The following is a 19,320-nucleotide window of genomic DNA, read 5'->3' as shown; positions in this document are numbered from 1 at the left end:
AATTATGCTGAATTTAATTGGTCCATTATAGTTAAAACAAAATTAAGATGTAAATTCTTGTCCAGTTGCGTTCTTTCCATTGGCGTCCCTTTCTTTCTCGAAAGTGGCTGGCCTCTATGGAGATTACAGCAACATCTTGTATTAATTTCAAATATTCATCCACTTTGGATCATCTTGACTAGTATCTGTAGAATCTATATATCATCAGCTTTTTGATTGGTAGAGCAAAACAATTATATGGTATTTGGTTAATTTTCTTTTCAAGGATAACATCTGGATTCCCCGTTTGGAAGCATTACAAACTGTTCAGAGCAATGTTGTCTCTTAGAGATCTGACAGCCGAACAGGATATACATATATACAGTGAGGTTCGTTCTAAAGTTCGTGACCAATTTATAGAATTCCCCATATCAGTAATGTTCTTAAGTTTAAGTATTGAAGCCATCAGGTAAGGACCATTTGAGGCATTTAATATTAAATCTAACATTTCAAGATCAGATTTAGGATGGTTCATATGTTTGGTCAAATTTGATGGACAGGATGGTTTTTTTTTCCTTTCTTAACTGCATTTTGTTTTTTCCCCAAAAAAATGTCAACTTTTGCTGCTAGAGACCCATCCACCCAAATGTCTTTGGAAGTACATAAACAATTTTCTCTAGTTATTTTTTGTGTAATGCTTAAACAGCAGCAGGATGAAGTAGATAAAGTTGATGTGATAATGGGAACTGCAGATGCTGGAGAATCCAAGATAATAAAATGTGAGGCTGGATGAACACAGCAGGCCCAGCAGCATCTCAGGGCCTGCTGTGTTCATCCAGCCTCACATTTTATTATCTTAGATAAAGTTGTTGTTGCTATAAGCAATGACATTGCAAACTAGATAGACTCATGATTTTTGTAAAGCAATTCGCCTAGATGAACCCAGGAGACATGACTGGTTGTTCACATTTTTATGATTAAAGAATGAATCTGTTTCTAAAAACTAAAAGAACTGTGGATGTTGTAAATCAGGAACAAAGACAGAACTTACTGGAAATGATCAGCAGGTCTGGCAGCATCTGTGAAGAGAAATATCAAAGGTAGTGGTTTGGCTCCTGTGACCCTTCCTCAGAACTATTCTGAAGAAGGGTCGCCAGACCCAAAACATTAAATCTGATTTCTTTATCTTCACAGATGCTGCCAGACCTGCTGCGCTTTGCCAGCAACTTCTGTTTATGAATATGTTCCTGTTCCTGTGGGATATTGCAAAAGGGAATCTCAATTCTGAAGAGCATGTTTAGGAATAATGCTTCTGCAGTGCGTATCCATTGGATTTTCAGAATCTTATGCTGTTTTACACTGTGAAATGTCCAGGTGAACAAAATTCTTAATGTATATATCTTGCATTGCTGGCTGCAATGTGAAAATAAGTCTGCCTGCTGATAATAACGACTTTTTAAAATATTTTTTAAAAAAGGATATTGTCCACTTGCTGGCTTTGTGAATTACATCAAGTATATTTTCAGTTACAATCAGCTGTGAGAGACCCGTGCTTTAAAAACATGGGGTGCTATTTCTGGGTCTTGCATTGTGCTAGAACAGTTGTAGGCAATGACTTATTGAATTTGTTCCTGCTTCATTGGTATTGGTACTGTCAATTAATTACATTTGTCAAAGATCTAAAATCTAATTTGTCAATGATATAATTGCTTTGTTCTATGAGTGCGTTTTTAAAGATAAAAGTACTCTCTGTTGTTCATATCGAAGTATTACTGTCAATTTTCTAGTGTGTTTATTTCATGTGCACACCAAACAAAAGCCTTAGTTTAGAAGTGGCACGTGTTGAAGCTTGTGATGTATGACTGAAAATAACCACGTTTCTGCCAAAAGTATAACTAACTTGTATTGATTTCCCTTGTCATATGCTGCTGTACCTCAGGAAATGCTTATCTAAAAATGCAAAATTACTGTGTTAAATTTGTAAAGCTTCAATTAGAATCCTTTGGTGAATGTACCAGCTAGGAAAAAAGTATTCTTTCCTGCTTTATTTCTAAGGAATTAAATTTGTCTTTTTAATTATTTGTACTCCAAAGGGGCAAGGAAGTTAAAATGTGCCCAAAACTAATGGAGCAAGATTAGAATGGGTTTGGAAATTTGCACAGTTTTTACTTGAGATCCGCAGTGTCTACAATACTTCACGTTAATTTGCAGTTTGAGTGAATGTGATCTTACATGCAGTTAGCAGTTGCCCCACAATATTTTAGGAAGACAAAGGATTGAACAAACTGCTAAATATGAAGAGATCCTCTTAATCATATTTGCATTTCAAGGAAAGACTCTAAAATCAGGGAAAATTTAGCCTGGAGACATGGGCTCCTCTGTAAACTTTTATTCCCTTGGTAAATCTTGTCTTACATGCCAGCAAAGCGTGGAATGGAAGAGCTCCACATCACTGATGACCAAGTGAGGTAGAGTTGCAGGTGCAGTCAATGATACAAGCCCTCACTGTCATGAGAAAACACTTCACTGTCACCAGTGAATCATCAGAATCTAATTCCTTAAATATTCTCTGTGTAGTAGTCAAACCTTCTCAAGAAGCAACATCTGGGTTGTTTCTTCATCAGTGTTTCATGGCAAAATTCAGAGTCCCCTTCTCCAATAAATCATCAATGACAGTAGCATTTTCATTCAATTTCACACTTTCCACAAGGAGCAAATTAAACTAGCATGCCATCTTGTATCTGGACAGCAGTCCAGACAGACGTAATCAGCGTGGATTTACAAAAGGAAAATTGTGCTTGACAAATCTCCTTAAATTCTTTGAGGATTTAACTAGTAGAGATTCTTGGGGGAACCAGCGGATGTAGTTTATTTAGGAGTGGCACGGTGGCTCATTGGTGAGCACTGTAGCCTCACAGTGCCAGGAATTTGGGTTCGATTCCAACCTCGGGCGACTGTGCAAACTCCGCACGTTCTCCCCACGTCTGCGTGGGTTTCCTCCCACAGTCCAAAGATGTACAGGTCAGGCAGATTGGCCATGCTAAATTGCCCATAGTGTTTAGGGGTGTCTGGGTTATACAGGGGATGGGTCTGGATCAGATGCCCCAGGGGCCGGTGTTGACTTGTTGGGCTGAATGTCTTGTTTCCACACTGTAGGGATTCTATTCTATTCTATTCTATGGACATCCTCATACTCAATCAGCCGTATGTCTGCAAGCTGCCTCCTGTCATAGAAAAGTTAAAACCACTGTAACATCCTGTGTTCCTCAGGGTAGAGATGACAATTGTCTAGATGTTACACTCAGAATTGGGGAATAAAGAAGTGATTGTTGAAGTAAATTTATACTTTACTTCTGTCTTCATAGAGGAGGATGCAAATAATGTACCAGAAGTGATGGGGAACACAGGGTTTAGTAAGAAGGAGGAACTGAAGCAAATTTGTATTAGTAGAGAAAGTGTTGGAGAAATTGATAGTGTTGAAGGCTGATAAATCCCCACGGCTGGATAATCTACATCCCAGAGTGCTTAAGAAAGTGGCCCGAGAAAAAGTGGACGTTGGTCATTTTCCAGAATCCTTTAGACGCTGGACGCTTTTCACAGATTTGAGGGTAGGTAATGTAACCCCAGTATGTAAAAAAAAAAAAACTGAGGGAGAGAAAGCAGAGAATTTAGACCATAAGGCTAATGTCATTCGTGGGGAAGATGCTAGAGTCCATTATCAGAGAATTTATAGCACAGTACTTTGAAAAAATGATAGAACCAGACATAGTCTGCATGGATTTACAAAAGGAAACTTGTACCTAACAAATCTCAAATTCTTCGAGGATTTAACTAGTAGAGATGATTGGGGGTACCAGTGGATGTGGTTTATTTAGACTTCCAGAAGGCTTTTGACAAAGTCCCACATAAGAAATTAATGTAACATTAAAGTGTTTGAGATTAGGGGCAGTGTATTAAGATAAAGAGAAAATTTGTTAGCAGTCAGACAACGTACAGCAGGAATAATGGGGTCTTTTTCTGAATGGCAGGCAGAAACTATTGGGGTATGGCATGGACAAGTACTAGGACCTCAGCTATTCACTGTAATCGTTAATGATTTAGAAAAGGGACTAAATATAATCTCTCAAAATTTGCAGATGACACAAAGCTGGGTGGAAGGATGAGCTGAGAGAAGGGCTCAGATGTTTTACTGTGATTTGGACTAGATGAACGAGTGGGCAAAGGCATAGCAGGTGTAGTGTAAAGCGGATAAATATGTGGTTATCCACTTGCTTGCAAAAATATGAAGCATACAAGTGTAGCAGGCAGTGAAGAAGGCAAAATGTATGCTGGCCTTCATTGAGGATTTGTGCACAAGAACAAGCATGCCTTGCAGCAAAAAATACAGGGCATTAATGAGAGCCTATCTGGAGTATTGGGTGCAGTTTTGGTCTACTTTTATCTGGGGAAGGATGCTTTCTCAATAGAGGGAGCACAGTGCAGATTTCCCAGATTGATTCCTGGGATGGTATGACCACATATGAGGAGAGATTGAGTGGGTTAGTGTTACATTCACTGGAGTTTAGAAGAATATGGAGGACTCTCATGGAAACCTACAAAATTTTGACCGGGTGAGACATGTTCGATATGGGAAAGATGTTCCCAGATTCAGGGGTCATAGTTTAAGGATAAGGGGTAGACCTTTTAGGACTGAGGTGAAGAGAAATTTCTCCACACACAGAATGGTGAGCCTGTAGGATTCACTTCAGTAGGAGGGGGATGAGACAAAAACAGTGTTTTCAAGATGGAGGTAGCTATCTCTTGTGGCTAAGAGGATCAAGGGGTAGGGTGGGATTAGGGTATTGAGCTTAATGACCAACAATGATTATGTGGAATGAATGATTTGAATTAGTTTTATTGTCACATACTCAAATGAGTACAGTGAAAAGTTTGCAGTCGCTGCATTACAGTGTCATCTTAGTTGCAAAGGTACCTAGCTACAGATACTTAAGATCAAAATCTTAGGAAACAAAAGGACTAGAAAAATAAATAGTCCAGCTTTGTAGCCATAGGAATAAACCAGAAAAATAATAAGTTCAGAATATCAGCCTTTCCAGCCCAGTCAATGTGGACACCCAGCTTCAAGGGAGACCTCTACTGCCTTGCTGACGACTGTGCTGGACTCACCAGCGTAGGAGTTGTTCCACTTTGGGTGCCATCTCTTTGCCACTGGGCCAACTTCACTGATGCTGCTAAACCCACACTGGCCTTGCAACCCTGGCTGTGCTGCCAGACCAGACTGCCGCCGAGCCCGGAGCCCTACTTCGGCTACAGATGCTGCCACCGGGGCTGCTGTCTTCAGTTGCTGGAGGAACTTTGCTGCCACTGGCCCCATATGCCAGGAGACTGACCCTGAATAGCAGGAGAACACACACATTGGCCATCAGCCTGCTAATGCTGGGAGAATGTCCTTACTGCCGCCTCCTATCGCCAAGGGAAGTCATATACACCATTCCACTGATAGTAGGAACTGCAGATGCTGGAGAATCTGAGGTAACGACGTGTAGAGCTGGAGAACACAGGCTGAGCAGGAAAGCTGACATTTCAGGCCTAGACCCTTAAGGGGTCTGCTGCTTGGCCTGCTGTGTTCATCTAGCTGTCCACCTTGTTACACCACTCCACATGTGGCCTTTTCACTCTGCTGTGTCAGTGCTGCTGCCCAACCTACCAAGAAGGGAAAATGAGCAGAAGCAAAAGTAAAACAAGGAATGAAAGCAGATGGGAGTGAATGGCCCTGTTACTCCACTGTCGTCATCCACTGGAAGATGCCACCCTATGCAACCAAAAAAACCCTCACTCGCTCTTGATTGAATAGCTCGAGCAGTTGAATAGCTTACTTCTGCTCTGTTTCTACCTTAAAGCTGAACAGCATGCATGCAATTAGAGAAACCATTTAACATGATTAATAGGATATTTCCATCAGATGAGCAAAAAATCTTTTTAAAATGTTGAAAAAATATTAATTTGGACCCAGCAGCGGTCATCTCCATTCTTTTAGATGTCACACCAGGGCTGTAGTCTGAGTCAGCTGGAACGCTGCTCCTCTGAAATGTGGGAAATCGGTGATGCTTCTCGTACCCAGCATGACCATGTGTGTCGAAAATGCCTCCAGCTGCAGTGACTGGAAATCCGTGGTTCAGATCTCGAGTGGCAGTTGGAGTCACTGGAAAATCCGTAATGTTAAGATCTTCGTGGAAGCATGTATAGCAACACATACTGCAGGTACAGTACACAGTGAGGTAGAAGATGGGTGATCACCTGACAATGTAAAATCCTGTGGGTCCATCTCCCTTTCTAACAGAGATTCCATTTTGAATACTGTAGAGGCAGATGGTTTCTCATGGGAATGTGGGAGGGGGGGGTGGGTAGAGAAAAGGGACAGGGGACCCCAGGGCCAGAGTTTGTGGTTCATATCAGCAATGTTGATGTATGTTTTTATGAAAAAAAGTTGAGGTCCTGCCAGCAGAATATAGGGAACTAGAAAATAAAGTAGAAAGCAGTACCTCAAAAGTACTCAATCTCAGGATTACTCTGTGCTATGTGCTAATGAGATTAGGAATAGGAGAATGGATTGATTGAATACATTACTGAAGGGATGATTTAGGAGGGAGGAATTCAAATTCTTTAGATATTGGAACTGGATTTGGGGAAGATAGGATAAGTTGCATTCCAGCAGGACGTGGACCAAAATCCTCACAAAGGCACTTGCTAGCGTTGTTGGGGGAACTTTAAACTTGATTGAGAGGGGAATGAGAACCTAAATGGGGAGATAAAGGTGAGAGAAACAAAGATAGAAATAAGAGTGAAGTAGAAAGCAAAACTGGAAAGCAGAAGCAAAGTAGTGGCTAGCTGCAAATTGGGCAGTAGTGCAAGAAGGTATAAAACTGTCAAGTAGGCAAATCTAAAGGTGCTACATTTGAATACACAAAACATTTGCAATAAAGTAGATGAATTACCAGCGCAAATAGTTATAAATGAACACAGTTTGGTTGCGTTTACAAAGACATGGTCCAAGGCTGAAAACTGAACATCCAAGGGTATTCAATTTTTAGGAAGTACAAACAAAAAGGAAAAGAAGTAAGTAATGTTGTTAGTGGATGATGAATTCTGTCCATCAACAGCATTTAATTCTCACAAGTACTGGATGGCAGTTTACAGGTTAGCCTAGCATTAAAAAAAAGGTCCATTTTATTGATGCCAAGAATCATGTTTTTGCTTTTGGCAGATAAACTGACGACATGCTTCAAAATCCTATACTTGTATCAGTAACCAGCCTGAATTGACGGTTCTGGAATGCATGTTGCGCTTATTTTTCACGAATTAATACATGAAATGAAACTGTTAGTGTGGACGGCGCAAAGATGTTGCAGGAGTTTACACAGCCACATAAAGCATGAGTCATTAGAATAATCTTGGGGGTGATGGGCCTGTCATATGAGGGTGATGGGAGAACCTCATTGAGAGACTTGGCTGGAAGAGACGTGGAGAAAAGGTTTCTGCTATTAGGACCGACAAGGATCAAAGGCCACCCGCTCTGAGTGAAGGGTTCGTTAGACCTGAGGTGAGCAGGAATTTCTTCAGCCGGGAGATGGTGAAACTGTGGAACTCATTGCTGCAGAAAGCTGTTGAGACCAAGTCATTGTATTTGAGATAGAAATAGTTAGATTCTTGATTAGTGGAGAGTCATGGGGTGAAGGCAAGAGACTGGGGTTGAAAAATATATCAACCGTGATCAAATGGTGAAGCAGACTCAATGGTCTGAATGGCTTAATTTTTGCTCCTATAACTTATGGTAGTCTTATTAGCATGGCAGTGTTGAACAGAAATTTCACTGGAAGGTCAATGAATGCATTATAAAACTGCTTTCAAGCTGGAATCCTATTTATAACTTATGAAATAATTGTGCTGCAATGAAAGAATTCACTGATACTGAAAAACTGGTGTAATAATGAAAGAAAGAGAAAGAAGATGCTTAAGACAAAGTACACCATGAGAACAGGGACCAGCTGCAGGATTGATCTTGAGAATTCTGTATCTCAATGGAAAATTGTTGAAATGTTAAAATTTCCAACAAATACGCAATACGTCTTTACACGCTTAGTGGGCCAAATTAAACCCCGAATCTAGTAAAGATTGACACCAACAGCTGATTCACATAACTGCTTTATGAAATTAATAGTCTAATGTCACAGCAAAAGACCAAAATTTCTCAAACTACTAAAATACCTCAATGTCAAAATTACAAATTTTAGCAATTCATCTGACGGCAGCAAAAATAGATTATCGATTAAATCACCTTGACAATACGTATGAACTTCAATATGCCCAGCCACAAAACTGTGGAGTGAAAAGTTTTCAAAATTGTTTCAGTATAAATCTGGATTACGTTTGTACTAATGAAATAGCTAATGGACCAGAATTAATTATCTGTTCTAGAGATCACAGTTCCTTGCAGGAATTTTTGAGCACGTCTATGAAAACACTTGGAGTTTTTTAAAGTTCATTCATGGGGTGAGATGTTATAAGCAAGGTCAGTATTTATTGCTCATCCCCAGTTGCTCAGACTGCAGTTGAGAGTAAGCCACATTGCCGTGAGTCTTGAGTCACATGCAGGCCGGATCATGTAATGACGGATTTCTTTTCCTTAAGGGCAGCAATTTTTCTCACAGTCGGCAATGAGTTCATGGTTATCACTTAGACTCTCAATTCCAGATTTTTTAAATTAAATTCCAATTCCACCATCTGTCATGATGGGATTTGAGCCTGGGTTCCCTGAATGGTTCCTGGGTCTCTGGATGGACAGTCCAGTGATAGTACCACTAGGTCGTTCTTTCCCCTTTGGAGTGAATGAGGATGGAATGAATTATGGATTGATAAAATATGTGGATGACACATTCAGTAGTGTATGTAAAGAAGTCAACTGAAGAAGGGTCTAGGCCCAAAATGTCAACTTTCCTGCTCCTATGATACTGTTTGGCCTGCTGTGTTCATCCATACAATTGATGAAATCAAAAGGTGTTTGAGAAGCAATAACACCCAGTTCTAACAACTGCAGTTCAACCTTTGGCTGTGTGCCTGAACAAGCTACTCGGGTTCATGTTTGCTCTGAATGGAATACATTAATGGTTAAACGAGAACAAGAGCCTTCATGAAGTATGGAAATAAGCATGCTGCCCTGCTTAATGTTTTCTGTGCTTTCATTGTCAAGTAGCGGGATTTGCTCGTTCACGAAATGTCATGAGATTGTTATAAAAATGTAGAAAATCCAGCTAAAGATTGTTATGCTTAAAAACTTGCCATCAGGAGCTTCTACAGTAATGTCCTGGAGCTGAAATGATTAGCTTCCAATAATTGCAGTATTCTTCCTTTTTACTACTAATAATAGCAGCCAGTGAAAACTGCTGATTCTCACTGACTTCAATTTAACTAAGAGTCCTCAATATCTCACTTAGTCAAATACTGCCTCGATATGTGACAATCATTCTCATCTAACTTCTAGATTTCAGCTCTTTCATCCATATTCAGAGAAAGGATGCAATGAAATGTAAAGTTGAATTGTCCTTAGGTACCAGGACAATTCCATTATATTATGCAGCTCTGCCAAAATGTCATAGATGAAGTTGGAAAAAATGGCATGTGGCATGCCAAAGAATAAAAATAAGAATTTCTTTAAATTGGATTTGACTAGATTTTTGACTTTATTTATTTATTTTCTTAAACATAAATATAAATAATCTAGGAATTTGTTCAAAGTCAGCAATTTCAATTGAAACATGCTTTTTAATTGTTAATAAGTTGTGCAGGCCTCGCTGCTCATTTAATTTTCCGTAAATCACTAAATCATTCTTTGTATTGTAGTTGTATGTGTAGATGTGCACAAAATGTATACATCATTTGTACCACATGTGACTTGGTCAATGTTTTGACAAACCAAATATGCAACATTTTAAAATTATTTTTGGATTTAATGTGGCAGAGTTTTTTTTTACATTGCTCCATGATAATGTGATTTAATTATGGTATTTCATGAAACAGTGTTGAGAATTGGCTGATGTCAGTCTGGTTTTAAAGTTGGTAATTGTTTAATGTTTCATATGAATGTATGGTGAAGAACAATATTTTCTGTAGTGGGGTGTGGTAGTCCATTGTCAATAATAGGCATGGTAAACAACACCTTAAACACTTGTTTGATCACTTATGTATGCCTTATAATGTACTGCATAATGGTTGGGAATTTCAAACTTAAGAATAGTCATTTGATCAATCCTAGTTTACTCCATCACTTTGTTTGAACAGTTCTTCCTTTCGGAAGCTTCTCTTTATTCCCCTTAATTCTTGCATTAGATGATGCATTCACCTTAACTTCTGTATTAATGTTGTGTCTTTTTGGGTTTTATTCTTTGGGTAGTTGAGCAACACTCATACCAAAGTATGTGTGTAACTGTATATAGAACATAAATGAAATCTTTTAACTTGGAATGTTTCTCTGGCCATGTATATGGTACTAGAGGACAGTCTCAGAATAAAGAGCAAGCCATTTAGGATTGAAATGAGGGATTTCTTCACTCCGGGGGTAGTGAATCTTGGAAAATCTCAGCCGCAGAGGTTTGTGAAAACACAGTCAATGGGTATTTCCATGACAGATGATTGGACATTTTCAGTACTAGTTGCATCAAGGGATATAGGCAAAGTGTCAAAATATGGCACTGAGGTTGATGATTATCCATCCATCTAGAATGCCAGAATGGCTTGAAGTGTTAAATGGCCTAATCCTGTTTCTGTGTTCCTGTAAATAAAAACTTTTGTTAACTTATTACAAGTAATTCTTCTGAACAGTATTTCCAAAGTGAAAATTCCAGCTACTTGACAGAAGGTAACTTATTGGCAATGAGTTTCACATCTGCAGCTCATTCAAAATAAAATTGCAAGCTTTTGTACTCCCCAGCATTCTTTTTAAAGTGAGTGTTAACAAACATGTCAGGATACTGACTTCCAAAGCTTCAACTTTGAAAGGGATATAAACGCAAATGAATTCTGCAGCGCTGAACTAACCATTAGATCGTGAGTTAATCCATGTATATTTCACATTTCAATCATTTTCCCAACTTAATGAACTGCCTATCATGATCACCCATGCTTTAATGAGACATAGATTGGAACCCCTTAGCGCAGAAGCACCCTAGTTAAATTAAAAGTGCATACTATTTTAATGTCAATTATGCAACTTCTTCTGAGAAACATGATATGTGACGGGTAGAGCAGCTCCTCAGATTCTCTCTCTCTCCTATGCAAGAGACAATTTGTCTTCAGTGGTCATTCCTGTAATGTTCAACAGTTTGTGTTTTTTTTAATAGTGACAAGGTTTGCAGAATCAGGCGAGTTACTTGCCGTAGAACTTCTAATGTGCTCTGTTAGCCTCAGGTTATGGTTCATCCAATTCAGATTCTGGTCATTGATGACCTCCAGTGTGTTGTTAGTGGGGGAGTCAGGTATTACTACTGAATGTCGTGAATCATTTCTGCTTTGGCAGCACTAAAAATGTAAGGGTCAGCAGGCAGTTTAGTTCCCAAAACCCCCCAAAACACCTGGAAAAATATAATCATGATAACAAACAGTCAGTAAAATGTCACCCTTGTAACTGACATTGTGTGTGATAATTGGTGTTGGCTGTGTCTTCAATCATAGACTGGTTCATTCTTGCATTTATTGACGATAGTCTACAGCAGGAGCAGCCTGCACTTTGGTTGCTAAGAGTTAGATATGTTCATGGCTTCAACTGTTAACAAAACATCCACAATAAACAACTTTTTCAACAACAGCCACTTCTGTCTAACAGAATGAAATATCTCAAGGTGCTTCACAGGAGTGTTATACATTAAACTAAATAAGTTTAAATCATAAACTGATTCATGTAAGCCAATATTGGAACATAATAAATGGATGCTGAAGAAGGCCATATGGCCACTCAAACATGTCCCAAAATTCTGTCAGATCATGTCTGACCTGTCCCAAGCTTCAATGCCTTTCTTGTGCCAGTGTGTCATAGCTTTTTAAAATCCTCCTGAGTGAGCTAGCCTCCATAGTGCACTGATAGGGAATTATGACATTCTGTACCCTCTGAGAAGAAATTCTTTTGGTTCTTAATGTTAAATGTCTCTCCTCTTATTCTGTAATTATGTGCCTTGGTTTGAGATTCCCCCACTGTTGAAAAGATCCACTCTACCCTGTCAAGCATCCTCGGATTCTTGAGTGTTTCTATAAGATTGCCTGTCATTATTCCAAACTCCAGTAAGTAAAGACCTAATCTGATTGGCTGTTCTTGATGTCAATCCCTTCATTCTGGGAGCTCAACCTAATGGGTTTCTTTTGTTAACAACCTCCAATGCCACTGTATTCTTCTTTACAAGGACAAATCGACACACATTGGTGAGGCCACATTTGGAGTACTGCATACAGTTCAGGTCGTTCTGCTGTAGGACAGCTGTGATTAAACTGGAAAGGATTCAAAAAAGATTTACCAGGATGTTACAAGACTGGACGTAAGGAAAGGCTGGAAAGGCAGGGCATTTTTCCCTGGAGCATTGGAGGCTGAGGGGTTACCTTATAAAAATTGAAAAATCAGGAGGGGCGTAGATAAGGTGAATAGCCAAGGTCTTTTCCCCAGGTAGGAGAGTCTAAAGCTAGAGGGCATAGGCTTAAAGTGAGAGAGGAAAGATGTAAAAGGGACCCAAGGGGCAACGTTTTCACACAGGGTGGTGTGTCTATGGAACAAGCTGCCAGAGGCAAGTACAGTCACAACATTTAAAAGATTTTTGGACAGATACCTGGATAAGAAACGTTTAGAGGAACATGGGCAAATGCGGGAAAATGGGACAAATTCAGTTTAGTAAACCCAGCGTGGAGGAACAGAGGGATCTTGGTGTGCAGATACATAGATCCCTTAAAATGGCCACCCAAGTGGACAGGGTTGTTAAGAAAGCATATGGTGTTTTGGCTTTCATTAACAGGGGGATTGAGTTTAAGAGTCGTGAGATCTTGTTGCAGCTCTATAAAACTTTGGTTAGACCGCACTTGGAATACTGCGCCCAGTTCTGGGCGCCCTATTATAGGAAAGATGTGGATGCTTTGGAGAGGGTTCAGAGGAGGTTTACCAGGATGCTGCCTGGACTGGAGGGCTTATCTTATGAAGAGAGGTTGACTGAGCTCGGTCTCTTTTCATTGGAGAAAAGGAGGAGGAGAGGTGACCTAATTGAGGTATACAAGATAATGAGAGGCATAGATAGAGTTGATAGCCAGAGACTATTTCCCAGGGCGGAAATGGCTAGCACGAGGGGTCATAGTTTTAAGCTGGTTGGTGGAAAGTATAGAGGGGATGTCAGAGGCAGGTTTTTTACGCAGAGAGTTGTGAGAGCATGGAATGCGTTGCCAGCAGCAGTTGTGGAAGCAAGGTCATTGGGGTCATTTAAGAGACTGCTGGACATGTATATGGTCACAGAAATTTGAGGGTGCATACATGAGGATCAATGGTCGGCACAACATTGTGGGCTGAAGGGCCTGTTCTGTGCTGTACTGTTCTATGTTCTATGTTCTATGTTCTATGTTCTAAACCAAGTATGTATGGCTGAGTTGGGCCAAAAAGGCTGTTTCCATGCTGAATGACTCTACATATTACTCCAGGTGTATCTGCTGCAAAATCTTCCATGATTGGAACAAAACTTCCCTATTTTTAATCTTCAACCCCCCCTCACCCCCCAACCATGGCAGTATAAGCCAAAATACCCATACTGTAATTACTTTTTGTACCTGTATGCCAACTTATTGTGTTTCTCTTTTTTTCAAGTAAATACAGAAAATTAGAATTTGCTTTTCAAAATTGGTACACCAACTGTGCAGTTGGAACTGGTCCCGGATGCAGGATTACAGGTTACTTTGGTTTGCTTCCCTTCTGTGCTGAAATATGTGTAGTTCACAAGGTCTCATCCTCATGTTCAACAGTGCGCACATGATCAGGCACAGGTTTCTTGAGATGCTGCTTAACCTGCTGTGTTCATCCAGCTCCACACTTTGTTATCTTGGATTCTCCAGCATCTGCAGTTCCCATTATCTCTGATACAGGTTTCTTGAGTCCAATTTTGTCACTTGGGTCCCATGGCAGCGTGATTTTAACTTCAATTCCTAACATATCTTGTCTTAGCAACTATAACAACATAGTAGTTCACTAGGTTATCACTGTGGATTATCAGACCATCAAAAAACTTCATTAACTTGTTTTCCTGACCTCAAAGTGTTCCAAAAGCTACCACCCCTCAGCTCTTGGCTCCACTTTCTGTGATGAAATGAAATTCTATGCACAAACACACAGATTCCTCTGTGCTGTACCCTTGCTTCCTGTCAAAGTGCATGACTTCATACTTTCTGACAGTGAACTCAATCTGCTAATTATTTGCACCCCCACTCAACCTATCTGTGCCCCTTGCAGATTTGTTCTGTCGTCATCACAAAATACCCCCTTAGCTCATTTTGTATTATCAATAAATATGAATATGTTACATTCTGCCCACTCCTCTTAGAATCCCTCCACTGTGGAAAGAGACCGTTCAGCTCATCAAGTCTGCACTGATCCCTCAATGAGCATCCCACTCAGACCCAACCTATCCCCATAATCCCACATTTAGCCTGACAAAACCACCTAGCCTGCAATTCCCTGGACACTATGGGGCGATTAGCACATCTGTCTAATCAGTACATCTTTGCACTGTGTAAAGAGCACTCAGTGGAAATACATGCAGGGGAAAATTATACAAATTCCACACAAACAGTCACCTAAGGTTGGGATTGAGCCCAGGTCCCTCGCACTGGTGAGGCAGCAGTGCGAACAATCGTGCCAACCCCAAGTTATTCATGTAGACTATAAATAATCAAGGGTCTGTGACTAATCTTTGTGACATTCCATGATTTAGGTCTCTCCAAACATCAACATCAATGGAATCAAAGCCCTTTCAGAATTTTGTGTGTTGCAATAAGATTAACCCTAACCTCCAATGAAAATGGCTTAACCCGTTTAGCCATTCTTTACAAGTCAATCCTTTTAATCCCGGGATCCAGCCTGGTGAATCATCTTGAACTCCCTGACATGTCATTATATCATTTCTCCAATATGAGTAAATCTGTAGAAATGATCCATAGGAGCAGGGAGAGGAGAGAACAGAACCCTGGTGCTACTGCTGGCCTAGACCCCAGCCATTCTCCTAACTTGAATTGAGTGGTCCTACTGCTAGCCATTAACCATAACTCGTTCACATCATGCCCCTCGGGCTCTGATCCCTGCCCCGGTAGGTGCTGATTCACATTCTATACCCCCCCACCCAACAACCGACATCCATTCTGCCCTAAACCAAATTATGGTGAAAGAAGTGAGTTTTATGGAGCTTTTTTTAAAAGGTGGGAAGAGGGGAAAAGAAGTTTACAGAAGGAATTGGAGACTTATGACCTTAGCATCTGCAGGTGGAGCCACCATGGGTTGGAGGAATTCAATTTGGGGACACCTGAAGTGGCTTAGATTAATGGAGTGCAGATTTCTTGTAGAATTGGGCTGTAATCAAGAAGAAGTTACTGTTATGGGGGCGCAGAGGTCGTGGATGGTTTTGCATTTGCGCTATCATTTGTTTTATTTTGAATACTGCATGCATTCAGACACAGATCCTTTTATGTCGCCCTTTTTAAACCTCTAGCCTTACCTGCTGATGAACTCGCTATCCCTCTCTGTCACTGTCTGTCATTTCCAACTTTAAATAAATACTTCTCTTACCTTTTCTTCAGTATTTGATTTACAACATCTCTTCAGATTTACTCTCAGGCTTCCATTATTTACTTTAAACCTCTTGGCACCCCCTTGGATGTGTGACTAGCAAAAATTGGTCCTAACATCGGTCAGATGGTCATAGCAATGGTATGACCCTCATTTTCCCCATTACTTGACCAGCTTTTACTTTTAGGTTTCAACTTAATCAACCTCCTCTTCAGAGTTTATGTTGTGGAATCTGTGAATTCACATTGGGCTTGAAGTTAGTTAGAAACTTCTGACTTGTTGATTACATTTTTTTACATGTGCTGTAGTTGTTAAGACTAATATAAATTTCATTTGGATGCACTAATCATTGTCATCACTTAGTTAACACATGCAGAGTAGGGCAGAAATGGAGGAATTCTTTTGCAGTTACTTAGTTGCTAACTGCACTATTTGATATTTATTAGCGTTTGTTCAGAAGTCTTACTGATGTATAATTTTTTTTACAAAGAGCAACCTTGAAGCTTACTGTACAAAATAACATGTTAATTTAAGCACTAGCTTCTGCAACTTTGTGAATTTAAAACTTTCACTAAGGGTTACTAAAGAACTTCAGTTTGCAGTATATCTTTTTTACACCTCTGTTGTGGGACTTACTGATGGATAAAATGAGCTAAAGTGATATTGGTTTATGCATAAGACAGATTTTTATGCTTCACTTGATTTTAAATCTAGATTAGAAGCAACAGTTGTTATCCATTTGAGGGGCAGTAATCCCATAAAAAATATAAGATGGCCATAATGGTATGAAGTGCATTGTGTACTGCCCTGGGAGTAGTTTACTTTTTCTGCTACTTTCGACCAATCATTACTGACATTAAAAATTTAACTTAAGCCATAAGTGACGCAGTGTGGGAACAAAGTATTTTTCTGGCATTCTGAACTTAGGTTGAAGATATTGTTACCATGTGTTTTTGCTCATCCTGAGAACAAAGAACAAATAAAATGCTCTCAAGTAGTATACCACAATAAAACCTGTTTCAATTGGTCTGTCTTGGTCCTCCGTCTATTTGTATTAAAAAGGAAACCTCTGTTATTAAAACATGTTTGCCAGTTCTCTTCAGAATCCATTAAATTTAAAGCTCAGTGGTCAGATTGCAAAACACCATCAGAAAACCATTAACTGTAGGAGCAGAAGTAAGCTATAGAGCCCATTGAGGCTGCTCCTCTACTCCTTGAGATCATTGCTGATCTGAATCCTGAATTCCACTTTGCCTTTTTCCAGTGTTCCTTGATTTCTTTCACTATATAAAGCCCATCTATGTCAGTCCTGAATATATTTTAATGACCCAACTTCTGCAGTCCTCTGTCATGAAAAACAAAATGCAAATATGCTACATCTGGGAGAAGTTCCTTTTTATATGTCTTGAATATGTGATCCCTTATTCTGACATTATGCCCTGTCGTCCTGGACTATCCCACAAAATGAAGTAACCTTGCTGCATCTAAACTGTCAGGTCATCCGGGAATCTTGCATGTTTCAAGAAGGTTGACACTTGTTCTTCTAACCTCAATGAACATGGGCTCAACATGCACCACCTCTCCTCAGAAGGCAATCTCTGTATACCCAAGAGCAATCTTATGGGCAATCTCCAGTGCCATCTCTGGCAACCACGTAGAAAGCGATATCCATTTCAAGCCCACTGACTCCCACAGCTACCTAGAATACACCTCCTCCCATCCATTTTCCTGCAAAAATGCCATCCTCTATTCCCGATTCCTTCAACTCTGCCACATCTGCTCCCAGGATGAGGCGTTCCATTCCTGTACATCTCAAATGTCCTTGTTTTTCAAGGACTGCAAACACCACCCCCCCCCCGCCCCGCCCCACCGGGGTGGAGAATGCCCTCGACCGTGTCTCCCGCATTTCCTGCAACTTATCCCTCACACTCCATCCCCTCAATAACAAGCAAAACAGAATCCCCCTCATCTTCACATACCTCCCCACCAACCTCCGGATCCAACGCATCATCCTCCGACACTTCTACCATCTGCAATCTGGCCCCACCACCAAAGACATTTTTCCCTCCCTACCCTTACCTGCTTTCCAGAGGGACCACTCCGTCCGTGACTCCCTTGTCTGCTCCACGCTCCCTTCCAACCCCACCACACACGGCACTTTCCCCTGCAACCGCAGGATGTGCTGTAACTGCCCCTACACCTCACCCCCATCCCAGACCCCAAAAAGACTTTCCACCTCAAGCAAATGTCCACCTGCACATTTGCTAATGGGTATACTGCATTTCCTGTTCCCGTTGTGGCCACTTCTGTATTGGGGAAACCAGGCAGAGGTTTGTGGACCGCTTTGCAGAACACCTACACTCAGTTCGCACTAAACAACTACACCTCCCAGTCGTGAACCATTTCACCTCCCCCTCCCATTCGTCAGACAACATGTCCATCCTGGGCCTCCTGCAGTGCCACAATGATGCCACCCGAAGGTTGCAGGAACAGCACCTCATATTCTGCTTGGGAACCTTGCAGCTCAATGGTGTCAACGTGGACTTCCCAAACTTCAAAATCTCCCCTCCCCCACCGCATCCCAAAACCAGCCCAACGAGCCCCCCCCTCCCTAAACTGTCCTTCCTCCCACCTATCCCCTCTCTTCCCACCTCAAGCCGCACCCCCATTTCCTACCTACTAGCCTCATCCCACCCCATTGACCTGTCCGTCCTCCCTGGACTGACCTATCTCTTCGCTAAACCACAACCTACGCTCACCTTTACTGCCTCCATCACCCCCTCTTTGACCTGTCTGGCTCCTCACCACCTATCTTCTCCTCTATCCATCTTCTATCCGCCTGCCTCTCTCTCCCTATTTATTTTAGAATCCCCTTCCCCTCCTCCATTTCTGATGAAGTATCTAGGCCCAAAACGTCAGCCTTCCTGCTCCTATGATGCTGCTTGGCCTGCTGTGTTCATCCAGCTCTACAGTGTTATCTCCAGTGCCAATATATCTATCTTTAAGGGACCGAAACAGTTCACAGTATTCCAGGTATGGTCTGACTAGTCATTACAGTGTGGAGCTGGAGGAAGACATCAGGTCAGGCAACATCAGAGGAGCAGGAAAGTCCTGAGAAAGGGTGTAAACCTGAGATGTTGACTTGCTGTTCTGATGCTGCTTGACGTGTTGTGTTCCTCTAGCTCCACACTGTGTTGACTCTGACTCTAGCACCTGCAGTTCTTGCTATCTCAAGTGGTCTGACTAGTGCCTTTTATAGTTTTCGCAAGACATCCCCACTTTATACACTCAATTTCTTTTGCAATAAAGGCCAACTTCCCTCTCCTACTGGCCTTTCCTTTCTGATATAGCCCTCTCCTAATAGCCATTAAGCTGGTTTGCTAGCTATTCGTGATTCATGCATGATGTCTACCAAGACACAATGTACTGCAGCTTTTTGCTGTCTTTCTCCTTTTAAATAGTATTCAGCTGTTCTATTTTTCCTGCCAAAGTGC

General features: G+C 40.9%; 1 protein-coding gene across 10 annotated transcripts in view; it reads left to right on the top strand.

Moving 5' to 3' along the window:
- tbc1d5 (TBC1 domain family, member 5) overlaps positions 1-19,320 on the top strand; it is a 504,442-nt gene that overhangs the window by 77,631 nt on the left and 407,491 nt on the right. The window contains exon 1 of one of the 10 annotated variants that reach the window (XM_059638270.1): positions 6,225-6,240. The exons of the other annotated variants lie outside the window; for them this stretch is intronic. The gene's annotated coding sequence lies outside the window, so the exon portion shown is untranslated. Of the gene's footprint in view, positions 1-6,224; positions 6,241-19,320 lie in introns of those variants that run through there. 10 annotated transcript variants of the gene reach the window in all.

The sequence above is a fragment of the Stegostoma tigrinum genome, chromosome 2 (assembly GCF_030684315.1).
Source record: "Stegostoma tigrinum isolate sSteTig4 chromosome 2, sSteTig4.hap1, whole genome shotgun sequence".
NCBI lineage: Eukaryota > Metazoa > Chordata > Chondrichthyes > Orectolobiformes > Stegostomatidae > Stegostoma > Stegostoma tigrinum.
This window is presented reverse-complemented; position numbering and strand designations above follow the sequence as displayed.